A 10,559-nucleotide genomic window follows, 5' to 3' on the forward strand; every position below is an offset into this window, starting at 1 on the left:
TCGTCTAATTATGCGACCCACCATGATGCATGTGTTGTATACAAACCGTCCAACCATTTGAAATATCATTTTATGGTGTGAGCAAAAGAATGGGTTAGATCTAAGGTTAAGTGGACCCTACCATTTAAATAGTGGACCGTGACATCCACCGTTCAAACTCCTATGAACCACGATAGTTTCCAATTAAATTGATATTTGTTTTCACTTCATCTATCTCTATGCTAACTTATGAATAGGTCGGATCTCAAACTACATAGGGGTGGGCCCGATTTTAATATATATTCGGCCCAATTGATTCGGCCCATTTAACTCGGCCAATTGATTCAGCCCATCGATTCGGCCCAATCTGATTCAGCCCATTGATTCGGCCCATTTGATTTAGATTCCACCATGATGTATGTGATAATGTTTTTGGCGGTCATGCCGTGGGAGCAATGTTGGTTAGATGTCCACATTGATGGGCAATGATGGTTAGATGTCCTCATTGTGACCTTCCCTTAGGCCTTGTTAGGCCCAATCTCTTCGTGGGTTAACCCAAATAAGTGGGCCCCATTCGCCGTATGTGATTGACCAATTTCGATTACCGATTTCAATTATCGATTATGTAATAACATAACATTATGATACATGTCTATACACATCATCTGCATGCTTGTGATGGATTAGTGATTGATCATAGCACATGCCTTCGAGCAGATTGTCTATGGGCTCCCTGATAGGCAGAGTTGCCCTACATGAGCATGCAATATGCACATGTTCGCTGTATGAATGGATTGTGTGATTCATGCATCTTGCATTGCGTGACATAGTTACTGTACGCCTTAGTGACATCAGGGTTGTAACCACTACAGGCGTATCGTGGTTGGCAAGATTGGATACCAAAAATTTTGTTATACATGGGGTGCTATAGATATCCCTAGGTGAAAGTCCCTAAACCCTTATGGTACCAGGAGGTTGCTCCAACGTCTAGACCGAGTGGATGCATGAGCACCGAGTGCCGATTATCAGGAGAACGTGCTTTCCATTGTGTCGTGGTTTGTTGGAAGTGGGTGTGGCCTTACTCGCTCGAGAGGAGGGGGCAAAGCTAGGCTGAGTCTGACCAGCTCGAGGAATGGGTCCGCTATCGGCAAGCCGAGTCCGATATTGGCAGGCGGATAGTGAGGTCTTTTCCACTCACCTTGTTGTGCGCGATGGGGTGGCAACCTAGTTGGAGTGTACTAGACCCCGGTTATATTATAAAGTTGAGCTGTATTGATATGTGGACTTAGATGAGGATTCGTATGCTTGAGTTGCATCTCGCATCGCATGGCCTTGGTATGGCCGACATCATTCATGCCTTGCATCGCATAGCCTTGGTACGGCTAATGGTATTCATGGATTCATTAGCATGTTCCGCATTACTCTGATACTACATAACTGTATTCTACCTTGCGCTCACACTCTCACCATCCTCTAAGCTTTCTATATGCTTATGTAAGACCGTTGCGTGCAGGTGACGTTGGACCGCGGCAGCGCTGAGGCAGGAGCGCATAACAGATTATCTTGGAGCTTTTATCCATTATCATTGTATTTTCCTTTATGCTCATTGTACGTGTAAAGTTTTTTTTATTATAGTGGAAATGTGATGGAGTTTTTGGTTGTTGTTTGTGGGTTATGTATTTGGTTATGCTTATTATAAATCAAATTGACGTTGAAAATCCTCCTCATAGTATCCCAGGATCGGAACCTAGCGAATGAGCACTGGGAGCCGAGAATGGGGTACTACGGAGGCTATCGGTGTCGGATTCGGCGATCGAAAATTTAGTGAGCCCAGTTTCCAAGTTTGGGGCGTGATTGGTGGGAGCGATGAAGGATGTGGAGAGAAGGCCCCTTCCAGAATCACTGGCTCGTAAGTTGGAGGTGCCCCTCGAAAGATGATAGGCTCGAAGTTAAAGAGGGCGCCTTTCAGGATTACCGGCTCATAAGTTGGAGTCCCCCTTGCAAGATTACAGGCTAGAAGCTGGAGAGGTGCCTTCTAGGGCCACAGGTTCCCGACTTTGTCTATCACTTGAAATCCATTTTCTAGTTGGAGGCAATGATGAAGCATGTGGGGTGTGTGCCCCTTAAAGGACTACTGGTTTCATTGTTGGAGGAAGAGCCTAGGGTTCCCCTTACATAACCAAAGGTGTATCAGTACGTTCATATGAGATGGTATGGATGGACTATATGGGAGAGAAGAAGTGGTCGACGTGCTCTTCTTCAAAGCAGTTGATGGTAGGGCCACCTGATGAGATGGGGCCTACTTGATGTTGTGGTAGGGGATCTTAGAGAATGTTGGTGGGGTAGTAGGAGTCGTTCTTGGGATCAAGATCACACTCTTCTGATTGTCAATCAGGTCTTGGACCACATGCTTTAGTGAGAAGCAATGATCTATGGTATGGCTGCGACCTTGATGATATGCACAGTACTCGTTCGCATTGTAGTTAGGAGGTAGAGGATTCAGAGGTGGCCTAGGTTGTAAAGGGGTTAGAAGTTGGTTCTGTTCTAACGTAGCCATGATCTGGCTATACATTTGTGTGACTAGGGTGAACTTCCTATGTTCCCTCTCCATATGCCTATTTTGATAGGGGTGCTGCGTGTTTCCCTTGAACTGTTGTTGTTGATGTGGTTGTGGTTGCAGTGGTGGTGGACGCTGTTGATATCTCGGTGGGTGTTGTTAAGGCTGGTACTATTGATACTGCGAGCGTCCCTGTTAGGGAGCATACTGGTTACCCTGAGTAAATGCAATGATGTTGTTCACTTCAGTCGGGCGCTGGGTGAAACCATTTCCACTCCCATTCTAGTATCCTGCGGGTCTTTCTTCAACCTTATTTTGTTTGACCGGAGAAGCCTGATGAGGCCATGGGGAGATTGTCGCTGCTCGTGTTACTACTGCTACTTGCTCCCTGACATGAATGAGTTTGGTGAAGCTCGCGTAAAGGTACTAGATCAGGTATCAAGAAATACTCGGGTTCGCTAAGTGGATGATCATGGAGATCTACTGATCATCGATTAGGGTTTGCATTCTATCGGCCATATCTCGCCAGCATCCAATGTATGTTGACAAGGTTTCATCACTCCTCTGTCTGAGGGCTGCCAACTTTGCTCTTTTGGGCACCATGTTGAGGTTATACACATATTTGTTGACGAATGCCCGAGAAAGTTGTTCCCAAATCTTAATTCAGTGGCAATCTAGAGATGTGTACCACGCAGAGCATCACCCTTCGGAGACTTTCAGAATGGGTGGATGAGGGCCCCGTCATTCCTTGCCATTGCATTTAGCTCCCCACGGAAGGCCTTGAGATGTGTCATAGGGCAACCACTGCCATCGTATCTCTTGAACTTAGTTACTTCAAAGTTGCGAGGAACCCGTGCATTTGGGAAGGGACAGGTCCCTGAACTTTATTGAGGGGAGGTCAACCCCTTGCTGTCATTGAAGTTGGTTTTGCATGATCTGGAGATGCTTTCACAACTCCTTCACTTCTGTTAGGCTCGTTTAAGAGATTGGCATCTCTCATGGCAATGCTTGCTTCGCTTGTTCGGCATAGTGGTCGACTTCTTTCACCCTATGGCTCTCATTAGGGTGAACTTGTTAGAAGGTGACTATCTTCTTGACTATGAAAAATTAATGGAATTGAAAAGCACTCCCGTCGAGAGAGGCAGAGAGGTTGGGAAGTGACCCCTTTGGTGGGTATTCACCACTGTTCGATGATTGAATTGGGACCGACACTAACCCCTCGGTGCCTTAGACTTTTGGTCGGGGAAGCTGTTATTGTTGGAAGTTGATTAGAAATCCCGGTCGCGGGATTGGCTGGAAATTGACTAGAAATTTTGGTCGCGAGATTGTTTTGAAATTGACTCCTTATTGCGGAAGGGTGTTGAAACAAATGCCCCATGGTCAAGGGTTGCACTCGCTGGTGTCGAGAATCCTGAATGGAATCCAAGTTCATGAACTGAACTAGATTCTATAAAGAAAAAGGGCGCTAGGGCTTGTTGTTGCTGAGCTAGGCTAACTCGGTTGCTGGCTAAGGTAGCTTGTGCTTGCATGAATTTTAGGAACATTTCCTGCATGGCTTTCATTTCTTGTGCCAGTTCTTGGATGCAGGCAGTCGACATGACTTCCAATTGCCTCAATTATGCAGTTGAGTTTCTGTCATATTGAGAGCAGGGAGGGGTTGGACCTCCTCTTTGTGGTTGGTCATGGCTATTTGAGATTGGGTATGGATTATGCTATGGAATGAAAAATAAAATAAAATTCGGGGACGTCTACTCCAAAAGGCGTAATGGTTTTGATCTTTCAGATTTTTATTGTTTTTGGTTGAGTGATTGGACTGAATGTTGAATGCAGATGAGAATGTGCGAGTACTAGTAGTCGTCAAGGATTTGAGTGACCTCATTTTTCAAATCGGGTTACGACTAGTGGGACTAGCATATCCTTAACAGAGTTGCCATTTTGTGCTAGATCCTGGGCGGATTATGCTCACACGAGCGGATTAATGTTTAAGAATGGTTATAAAGATGTTATCTTTGACTAAAAATCCTGGTTGCGGGATTGCTTTGAAGTTGACTCTCGACTGCGGAAGGGTATTGAAACAAATGCCCTATGGTCGATGGTTGTGCTGAATGGTGTTGGAAATCCTGTACGAAATCCGAGTGCTTGAACCGAACTGGATGCTGGAAAGAAAATCGGAGCTGGGGCTTGTTGTTGCTAAGATGGTCTAAATTGGTTGGTGGCTGAGGTAGCTTGTGCTTACATGAATTGTAGGAACATTTCCTTCAAGACTTTCATCCCTTGTGCCAGTTCCTAGATGCAGGCAACCAGGACGACTTCTGCTTGCTGCAATCATGACGGCTGAGCTTTTGTCATGTCGAGAGCGGGGAAGGGATGGACCTCCTCTTTGTAGTTGGTCATGGCTATTTGAGATCGGGGACTTTTGGTCAAAAAAGGCGTAATGGTTTCGATCTTTGGGATTTTTATTGTTTTTGGTTTTGTTATTAGAATGAATGCTGAATGCAAATGCGAATGCGAATGTGTAAGAATTATTAATCGTTAAGGATTTGAGTGACCTCGTTTTTCACGGGTTGCGATTAGTGGGACTAGCATATCCCCAACAGAGTCACCATTATATGCTAGATCTGTTCACAACCCCAAGTGTAAGGTTGCGATGTAGTAATAATCTCAGTAAGACCGAGGTCGAATCTATAGGGACTAATCTTATGTATATTCTAAAGGTAACTAGAATTAAAACTAGAAAAAGATCTAAGTTAAAAATTTGGAAATAGAGGAAGTAATTGTGAAAAGGATTTCAATAATCTAAAGGGAACTAGGGTTCCAAGGATCCACTTGTGGCTATCAGGATGTTTCCTTATTTGATTCAAGGAACACAGTTGGAATTGGAGTCCTATCTTATCCAATTGGAAGAGATATTAATAGAATCAAATCTGAACTTTCATTGACCTAATTCTCAATGAAGGAGAATTATGAGGAATGGAAGGGATTCCATCACCAAACCATGCCCCGGAGACAATGGCTAACAACAGGATTTACCAATTCCACAATCCCAAGATAAGAGAAAGAAGATACTCAAATCTATTGCAGATTTATTGTAATTTGAGTCATAACAGACCATTAAAAACTAAAAGTATTCCTTAAATATCAAATTAGAATCAAGAAGTTCAATAAGAACAAGAATCGAATAAGAAAAACATCTCAAAAAAACTACAAGCTTCACCTCTTAGCCCTAGCTAAAAGGTTTAGCCAACCATAGACATGATTGGAATCAAAACCCTGAAAGAAAGCATTAAAAACTAGGAAGAAAGAAAGAACAAACTCTTGGATGACGGCTCCACCCCTTTACTCAGCTCCTCAAAACCCTAGATATCCCAAAAAGTCTGTAGGAAACCTATATTTATAGTATAGTTCGTGTAAGATCGCAAAATCGCCTCAATTTATGTAGTCTGCGTAACTCTGTATAATGTGTTCGATGACATCGAACAACCTTCGATATCATCGAACATACTTTAAATTTCGGAAGTCGCACCTTTACGCACTGTATAACTTTCCCGTACTATGTAAGTTCTTATGTCATCGAACCTTCCTTTGATGTCATTAAAAAGTCCTTCGATGCCATCGAAGGGTCTTCGATCCATTGAGAATGTGTCTAAAACAGTCCAACGAGTTGCTACAAAATTCTTCAATAAATTCGATGCCATCGAATAAACTTCGATGTCATTGAACATCTTCTTCAAGTCATCGAGCATGACTTCGATTCATCGATAATTGCATCCAATATGTCCAGCAGCCAACTTGAATTTCATGTAAAAATTTGATGTCATTGAGATGTGTTCGATGTGATCGAAGTGAATTTCAACACTTTGTTCTTTCGACTTCCTTCCTTCTCCACCTGGTTTTCTTGAATCTTGGGGTCTTGAAATCTTCAATTTTGATCTCCAAGGATCCATTCTTTGCTTGGGCAATTCTTAAGTCTTAAATTTATACCTTTAGTATTCTTTTCAATCCAAGCTCTTAAACTCACCTTGCAACACAAACTTGTATAAAATATATCATTAAGCATTATCATGTTCATAAAATAAAGATATAAGTGGAAAAAATATGCAATATTTGACACTCAACACACTCCCCAACCAACATTTTGCTAGTCCCGAGCAAAACATGCGTGAAATAATCTTCCATCTTCAAAGTTCAAAACCTTTTTTCAGAAAACAATTTTTTATGTAATTAAGTATAAATGAGTAGAGTCAAGACGAGAAAGTGAGATTTTGAAAACCTAGAGCCGAATCACATAAGCAATCAATCAAATAGGTTATTTATCAACCACTTAAAATCATAAGTTCATATATTAAGTTTTTTCCAATGTGCTTGGTAACTATCAACTTACTTCCTATGAACATACTATCAGTTCATAATGTTCGCCATGCTTATCATATCAAGATTAATTAAGAACTCAAGTACTAATTCCGAACATATCTCATTTTTCTTCTTTTTTCAGTTTTTGATTTTATATCAACGGTCACTCTTATTCATTCTTTTCAAAGACATTTTCATTCTCTTTAAAGACTTTTTTCATTCTTTTTCATCATTCATGACCTTTTTGTCGATCTCCTGTTTTTTAACTGGTTTTTCATCTTTTAAGGTGAATAAGATTCTCTAGACTCAGTTCTCAACATCTATCAATGATTTACATTCCAACAATTAAGTATTCTAGCATATTCTAAGAAAGTAATTTTAACATATCTTCGTGATTTAAATCAACATGATATCCAAACATCCTCTTAATCTATTGAGTGCAAGAACTTAGGAGATAGATTAATTACTTAGTCAAACTCCAATAATTCAAAATTCAAACTATGTCCCATCATCATACTCAAAGCATTCTTAAGCGCACAACTATTGCTTTCAAAACAGGTTTTTATTTGAAAAATTCAAAAATTTCCACAATTTTGCTCAAAAACGAAGAAAATACTGATTAGTTTACCTAATACACACCCCCCAACCTAAAATCTACATTGTCCTCAATGTAAAAGAAGTAAGCATGTAATGCACATGAGGCAAGGAAACGAAATGGATTAGTGATGGAAAGATGGTACCTGGAGGAAGGAAATTTGAAGCTTTTCTACGAATCTCAGCATGAAATGGGTTAGCACAAAAAAAAAAAAAAAAGACTGGAAGCAAACTACCCTAGTCTTAAATCCTATGGAAGCAATAAACCTAACTACACCTCCGTCAGACTACGAGGTCAATCTTGGTAAACAGGATCAATCAGAGGTATGGACATTTCCTCTGAATTAAATTTCTCAATTGATGAACTATGATTAGCACGCCATATCACACCAAGCGTGTCAAAAAATGATATTGGGCTTTAATTCAGACATGTGGCACACATGTAGTGCATGACCCAATTATGATTATGTGCGTGCAAGCATGTATGTGTTGGATATGTTAGAGTCATATTCGACTCAAATAGAGCTGAACGCCTTATGACCCTAAGTGCTGAAATAGCCAGATTAGGACTAGATCTAAAAAGATTGGCCTGTTTGCTTAGCCACCAATTGACAAGGAATCAAAGGATTTATGAAAGGGAGGGTTAGTCCTATGGATGAGTTCTTTTTATCTCAAAGATAGACTATTATCACAATGGTGATAGCTTGGATGCGTTTATCAACAAAATAAACATTTAGAAAGAAAATAAGAAATATATGGCCAAGTGTCAATTTTATTAATATGAATATAGATATACTACAATCGACAAATACATAAAGTAAAAGATTACCAATGACAATTCGAGTGGGCGAGACGTCCATGAATGATTAATAGTCTTCTAGGCTTAGACAGTTGTGAGACTGTCATGGTTTGGCCAACAAGCTGTGGTTGGGAGAATCACTAAGTAAAGACTTAGAGATTTGAGGGTTCTAATGACAATGTCGTAGATGAAATTAAACTAAATCTTACTCACTGTAGCAATGTGTTAGACAAAAGGGGAGAAACTAAACTAAGGCTACACTAATCGATTCGGGCTTGCAGAGGCATGACAATAGATAAAAGTGAGGAGGTTAAACTAAGATAAGATAGGCACCAATGTGGGATAAAAGATTCGATAAGAAGTGTTGACCTAGAAAATGGTTTATTGTATTTCAATTGGCAAAAGTCCGGAGCTCTTTAGTATTTGCTACTTTTATTGATTAAGTTAGGCGATGATGACCTTGTGTATGGTCCTTGGCTTTGTGGGTCGATGGTCCTATCAGTTATCGGCCTTGGCTTGATATGCTTATATTTTGAAAAGGGACTGGCCAATAATTACATTACCATCTGTGGTTGTATTTTCATTTCCAGACGACTCTTTTTGGTGTACTGTTTAGAGGTCTATGGTAGAACGTGGCCAATAAAATCCAGCCATATGTCATTGGATGTCATTGTCATAGCATTGTGCTGAATTATGCTTGCTCTTAGGGTGCTTTGCATATGTGCAACCTATCTATTCTTGCCACATGTTATTGGTGGGATGACCGCCTTTAGGATTTTTGTCATGCGTTTGTCTCTGGGTGTTATAGCATTCTTGGCATGACACAAGACTAAGATAAATGTGTATTTTGAATTTTTATGATTTCTCTTCTGCACTTTGTAAGTACTTTTCCTAACTTTCGTACAAGTGAACTAATGTGTGGCACCATCCTACTTGTTGAATCATGCCATGATAGTGATGTAGCCTGATGCGGTCACAGTGGACAACTAAAAAAATTTGTATCTTCTTGAATACAACTCCCATTAGGGTGTGTTTGTTTTTCATTTACTTCATGTAATTAATAGGAAACACCATCAGGTGGGCCAATACCGCCGTTTGATTTTCTTTATTTTCAGAGAGGATTTGCTCCAGGGAAATCTTTGAATGCACAGAGGGAAGTACCCCCTTTCCAGGATTGCAATCCGCCGACTGCAGCATCATGACCAAAGATGTAATGAGTTATTGCTTCTATAATAGGCTATGACTGCTAACATAATTCCAGTGGTCCACATGACTACAGTAAATGATGAATGATCATCTCAAAATTTTCTATAAAGCTAATCTGATTCAATAGAAAAGCCCTCTTTTGCAAGCTTTCTTCCGATGTGCTTCCTGGTCAGTCTCATATATGAAACTAATGCTATAAATTCTCTCTTCTTTTTCAACTGAAGTATATATGAAGATGTGGTGTTTCCTTTTAGCAGGTGGAAACTTTGAAGCTTTGCTAGGATTCTTCAGGCACTTATTAGATCAGAGAATTCTTCATTCGTTGCTACAATATATACAAAATGCCATGTTTTTGTAAATTTTATGCATCTAAGTATAGATCACACCCCGAACCCACTGATGAGGGTGGGACCCTCGACATTCTTTTAGAGCTTCTATAATGGCTATGAGTGGATGAGGTGATACCACCCATCCATCGAGGTGGTGTGAACTAGTGGATGTGAGTCTCACCATAATATATGTCCTATTACTTCAGTTGAAACCACAATTCCGTCAAAGATGGAGGGCCAAGTGACTGTGGGGCCCCCTATGATATGATACAGTGTACATCCAAACAGTCTATTCCTTTTTTAATATGGCTCCGATAAGATATACATGGACGTTTTCACCACAATCTACATCGCTAGTATGTAAGCATTATAGGATGCAGATTTCCTGCGAAAGCCTTCCACAGGAAATTCCAAAGCTCGGATCCCAGGTGGGGCCCACTATAATGTTTGTGAGAAATCCACCCTGTCCATCTGTTTGTTGAGCTCATTTTAGGACAGTGAAAAAAATGAGCCGAATATCCAATATTCAAGTGGGCCGAAAACCTGAGGATTTAATGTCCATACTTGAAATATTCATGGGGCCATAAGTTTTGAATCAGGCTAAATTTTCTTTTTTCAGTTTTTTCCATTCACATTATGAATGATGTTATAAACGTTATAATGATGTTATGAACGGTATAGATGACATGTAAATATCAATGTCGACCCCATAGAGGTTTCAATGGGAGGAATTTCCCTACCCACG

The sequence above is a fragment of the Magnolia sinica genome, chromosome 16 (genome assembly GCF_029962835.1).
Source record: "Magnolia sinica isolate HGM2019 chromosome 16, MsV1, whole genome shotgun sequence".
NCBI classification, from domain to species: Eukaryota; Viridiplantae; Streptophyta; class Magnoliopsida; order Magnoliales; family Magnoliaceae; genus Magnolia; species Magnolia sinica.